The sequence below is a fragment of the Entamoeba dispar genome, genomic scaffold, assembly GCF_000209125.1.
Source record: "Entamoeba dispar SAW760 scf_1105229462179 genomic scaffold, whole genome shotgun sequence".
Taxonomy (NCBI): Eukaryota; Evosea; order Mastigamoebida; family Endamoebidae; genus Entamoeba; species Entamoeba dispar.
The window spans coordinates 25,777-29,801 of record NW_001855063.1 but is presented as its reverse complement, the minus strand read 5'-3'; the positions used below and the strand labels follow the sequence as shown (position 1 = coordinate 29,801).

Here is a 4,025-nt window from a genome sequence, read left to right as displayed (position 1 = left end):
AAAATAAAATTATGAAAATAGAATACAAAATAGAAGAAGTTATAAAAGAAAAAAAACAGATTATAAGAGTATGTAAGAATGGATAATTGAATTAAAAAAAATACAACAATGAAAGAAATGAAAGATATAATTAGTAATCTTATTCATAATAAAGTGATGAAATAAATAATAGTTTTAATAAACAAATAATATTAATTAATGAAATAATGAAAAATATAGAAAATAATGAAATAAAATATTTAAATAAATATAATGAAATATATAAAAAGAGTCATAACGAATTAAATTTAATTCATTAATAAATCATTCATTTTATTAATAATATATTCACACATTTAATTAATAAAATCAATAAAATCATAAGAATAAAATAAAATAATAAAGAATGATATTAAAACACAAATAAATAATTGACATAAATATACAAAAAGAAAATACAGAAAATGTTTATACAATTTAATATGATTTAATATCTGAAATAATTAAAACACAATACACAAATATTTAAATAACAGACAGAACATGAACGACAACAAATGAAGTATCTAGAAATAATATATCTAAACCAATAGAGTCCAATTAAAGAATTAAATATAACAACATTAAATCAATTAATGATACAAGAAACAAATGATAACACGGAATATAATGAAATCACAATTATTAATAGAAGAAATATTAAATAACAAACAACTAATATATTTATTGATTAGTAATTAATTATATAAATAAAATAATAAATCAAATAAATCATGATGACTTTATTAACAAACGAATTTAATTATAATTATATATACTAATTGAGATTAATAATTTAATCTATAAATCAATGAAATTATATAATCAAATTAAAAGAAGTATATGTATTAAAGTTGAAAATGAAATAAAATAATATAAATAAAAGATAAAATAATAATAAATAAAATATAGAATATTAATAATAAAAAGGGATATACAGAGAAAGAACTAATATAGATAATAAAAGAAAATATAAGAGAAAATATAAGAGAAAATAGTTAAAATTTATAATACAATAATATCAAAATCAAAGAATGATAAATAAATAAAATAACATGAATATTTATCTCAATAAATTAAATGAAATTATAAATTATAAATGTTCATTTACATCATCAATCAAATAAATGATAGAATAAAATACCAATAAAAGAAAGAACAATTAAAGATAAAATAATATCAAAAATAAAAAAATCAAAACTATTAAATACAATAAATATACAAAAATCAAATGAATATTACTCGTAAAAATAATAATATAAATAAGATGAAAAACACAAGTAAGAATTAATAGCATATTTAATTAATACTAGAAAGAAGAAATAGAAGATAAAAGAGTAATTAAGAAAAAAAATACAATTTATTACTAATAAAATATTTAAAACCAAAATCATACAATAAATAACCCAATTTACAAGAAAATAAAATACATTATCATTATAGAAAGAAATAAAAGAGAAAGAAAAAACAAATGATATAAATGAACGATTCATAGAAGAAATACATAATGTATGAATAGAAATGAATGATAAATAAAATAATAGATAAAGAAATAAAATACATAATCAAATGAACAAAAAATTGAAAAATCCAGGAAGTGATTTAATTGAATGATTTTTGATAAAATATCTTATATCAATAAAATAAATAAATAAAGAATTGATTAAGCAATCATTAAACATATAAAATGAAGTTATAAAATGCACTGATATATTAATACATAAAGAAAGAAATCAATTAAATTATAATAATTACAACATATTACATGTTTAAGTTATATATTAAAAGTATTTATACATTTATTAAAAATAAATTTGAATAATATTTATTAATGAGTAATAAAATAAAACAAACAATACAACATGGATGTAAGAGATTTTATATCAATATAAAGAATGATTAATTAAAAGTATATTAATATAAACATATATTATTAGGGGAACTAAAACAATAGAAGAAATTATTTATCAAAATAAAAATCACAAAAAGAAAAATGAATAAAATAAATTATATCAATAAAATATTGTTAAATAATTTTTATCAATAAATTAAATGCTTTTTATTGCACATTTCTAATTTCTGTAATAAAAATACACCCATTATTTCTTCCTTCTTTTCATATTTTATTATCTCTTTTAGAAATAATTCTTTTTATCTTCTTTCTTTTTATATCCTTAACTTTCTACTTTTATTCTTTTCATCTTCTTCTACTTCCTAATTTCACTTTTTCTTTCATACACTTCTTTCTCTTCATTTTTCATCGTTCTTTCTCTTATTTAATTTTTTTTTCGTTGTCATTAATAACATTAATTGAATCATTATGATACTTGATTAAATATAATAAATAAATATTGTTTTAAGAATATCATTAAAGTTTATATAAAATAAACAGATGAGCAATTAGAATAATTGAAAAGAAAGAATTAAGGAATTATTTTTATAATTTCTTATTCTAATTAGTAAATAATAATTATAAAGTATCAATGAACTATGTTAATACGTTTGAACAAGATAAAATAAATAAAAGAAGAAATAAATAATGTAGATATTAAAATTAGTTAAGAAATCAAATAATTAATTATTTTTATTATTAAGATACAAATATTGTTATTATTTCATTGTTATTTATTAATTTATATGTTAACATAACAAATTTTTCTTTGATTACAATTTATTCTATTTATAATATTCTAATAATGTAATAAATTAAATGAAATAAATTGATTATTAATAATGAAATTGGTTTATAAATTAGATTTTATTTATTATTTTATTATTTTATTATCATTATTTATTATTCTAATTCATTATTTCTATGTTTAATAATGATTATATTGATAAAAATTAATTATTCAAATAATCTTTTATTTATAAATCAAATATTTTACATTATTCAATTGTATATTATATTAATAAATTCTACAAATAAAGTTAAATTTGAATAATTTTAATTAGAAGAAATGTAATGATAATATATACAAATAATTATAATTGGTACACTATCATCTATATTGTTGTTATGTTTCTTGTCACTGATAAATTATCTGTATTCATTAGACAAATAATTTCAATATTGTTATCCATTTATTACTAATATTTTTAGTTGTTTGATCATCAATTCATTCAATCTAATTTATGCATTTGTCTTTAGTTTTGAATATGTATTTAGTAATAATACTTTTAATAAGATATTTAATTGTATCAGCATATGTATCTAATTTGGTGTTTGTAGAAGTGATTGTATCAGAAACATTCTTAATAATACATGGTGTATATGATTTAATAAGAGTAATAGTATTATGAAATTTAACAGTAATAACAACAGAAGTAAATATATTCAACTTCAAAACTAGTTTTATTCAATTGAATATTAATGAAAAGTAGTTTTGAGAGAGGACAAAATAACATAACTCTTATGTTTAATATCAATTATTTTATTATAAATAGTTCTTTTTATTCAATTAGAGTATTTTTTCAATAATAATAATAAAGTGTTTATCAGAATTACTAGAAATGTAATTTGTTTGAAATTATCATATATATTTTCATTAATTCAAATTGTTTGAAGAAAGAACATGAAATTATATATTTATTATTTGATTCATTATGTTTAAAGAAATAAACATCTCTATTTTCTTTCTTATATTCACTCTTTTTACAAAATAAAACACAATCAATAATATTAACTTTATAATCAAAAAAACTGAAACAGTTTGTGTTTTTGTCATCAGCACAAGTAATTATTTAATTAGAATATTTAGTAATGTATGTATAGATATTATCTGTATTATTATTTCATTTCAACAATGTACAATTAATTATTGTGTACTTAGTTCAAAATGTTTATATTTTCTTGAATGAAGTAATACAGTTTTATAGATTTCAATGTAACATTAAGTTTATGTTGATAGTACATGTCTTTTTTATTAAATTTAATAATAATATATTCAAGATCATATATTCAATGTCTTTAGTATATTCATGTTGATAACAATAAATATGTTATA

General features: G+C 16.0%; 24 annotated features.

The window, feature by feature from the left end:
• Positions 1 to 77: 77 nt before the first annotated feature.
• Positions 78 to 266: a microsatellite.
• Positions 160 to 200: a sequence feature (AT_rich).
• Positions 267 to 279: 13 nt separating the features above from the next.
• Positions 280 to 328: a sequence feature (AT_rich).
• A 13-nt stretch (positions 329 to 341) lies between these two features.
• Positions 342 to 437: a microsatellite.
• A 240-nt stretch (positions 438 to 677) lies between these two features.
• Positions 678 to 852: a microsatellite.
• Positions 853 to 875: 23 nt separating this feature from the next.
• Positions 876 to 927: a microsatellite.
• Positions 928 to 977: 50 nt separating this feature from the next.
• Positions 978 to 1,078: a microsatellite.
• Positions 1,057 to 1,243: a microsatellite.
• Positions 1,140 to 1,309: a microsatellite.
• A 47-nt stretch (positions 1,310 to 1,356) lies between these two features.
• Positions 1,357 to 1,402: a sequence feature (AT_rich).
• Positions 1,403 to 1,414: 12 nt separating this feature from the next.
• Positions 1,415 to 1,596: a microsatellite.
• A 42-nt stretch (positions 1,597 to 1,638) lies between these two features.
• Positions 1,639 to 1,674: a sequence feature (AT_rich).
• Positions 1,675 to 1,753: 79 nt separating this feature from the next.
• Positions 1,754 to 1,867: a sequence feature (AT_rich).
• Positions 1,868 to 1,893: 26 nt separating this feature from the next.
• Positions 1,894 to 1,954: a sequence feature (AT_rich).
• A 21-nt stretch (positions 1,955 to 1,975) lies between these two features.
• Positions 1,976 to 2,072: a sequence feature (AT_rich).
• A 48-nt stretch (positions 2,073 to 2,120) lies between these two features.
• Positions 2,121 to 2,308: a microsatellite.
• Positions 2,309 to 2,348: 40 nt separating this feature from the next.
• Positions 2,349 to 2,407: a sequence feature (AT_rich).
• Positions 2,408 to 2,447: 40 nt separating this feature from the next.
• Positions 2,448 to 2,495: a sequence feature (AT_rich).
• A 37-nt stretch (positions 2,496 to 2,532) lies between these two features.
• Positions 2,533 to 2,599: a microsatellite.
• Positions 2,600 to 2,753: a sequence feature (AT_rich).
• A 27-nt stretch (positions 2,754 to 2,780) lies between these two features.
• Positions 2,781 to 2,830: a microsatellite.
• Positions 2,831 to 2,836: 6 nt separating this feature from the next.
• Positions 2,837 to 3,011: a sequence feature (AT_rich).
• Positions 3,012 to 3,436: 425 nt separating this feature from the next.
• Positions 3,437 to 3,509: a sequence feature (AT_rich).
• Positions 3,510 to 3,937: 428 nt separating this feature from the next.
• Positions 3,938 to 3,966: a sequence feature (AT_rich).
• Positions 3,967 to 4,025: the final 59 nt, after the last annotated feature.